We start from the raw sequence: 857 nt of genomic DNA on the forward strand, positions 1-857 counted from the left end.
CTCATCATATATAAAAAAAAAACAATAATGTATCATTTGTTAGCAACCCATGAAAATCCCATAAAAGAGAATATTTTGATAAGAATTAAATTAATTAAAATAAAGCTCCTTAACATTGCAATTTGATACTTTTAATTTAAATGTCACTTAAATTAGGTATGCATAAAAGAAAGATAGACCTTACCTGATTATTGTAAAATAGAATGCAAAACCAAAAATAAAAGAGAGTAAGATATTTGAGCCTTTGAGATAACACTATATCAACATATACTTGTTTTAATTCAACAAATAGTTTTATGATTATAGTTAAGTCACTTAGGTTAGAGAGGTGAAATAGTGGAAGAAGTCTTTGCATTTTGTAGTGGTGGAAACATAGGGGTGAAAGAACACAATTTTAGTGCTTGGTACGCCAATATATATATATATATATATTACGTATTTAACACAGAATAATGCTTATTTTTATATCTTTCTTTAAATATATTAATATATATTTAAAAATGTTTTTTCAAGGGCAAGAGAACGATACCTAGTCATATGGCCCCTACACTACTACGCCAAACATGAGGGACAATTGTGCACTCCCAATTTTTACCACACGACTGGATAATGATCTTTTATAACAACTCAACATATTCCTAAGCCCCTCATGAAAGGTAGAAATTCGCTCATGTTGATATTTTTGCATCCATTTTCATTCGTCCTTCTATTGATGCATAAGCCACAATGCCTTTTATGGAACCTATCCCTTTTTTTTTTTTTAATCTAAAAATATAAAAATATAGTTGGAATATATAATTCGTGTATTAAATAAGAATTTTCTAGGCGAGTAACTATTTTCACTTCTTTTTTTTTTT

The sequence above is a fragment of the Macadamia integrifolia genome, chromosome 7 (genome assembly GCF_013358625.1).
Source record: "Macadamia integrifolia cultivar HAES 741 chromosome 7, SCU_Mint_v3, whole genome shotgun sequence".
Taxonomy (NCBI): domain Eukaryota; kingdom Viridiplantae; phylum Streptophyta; class Magnoliopsida; order Proteales; family Proteaceae; genus Macadamia; species Macadamia integrifolia.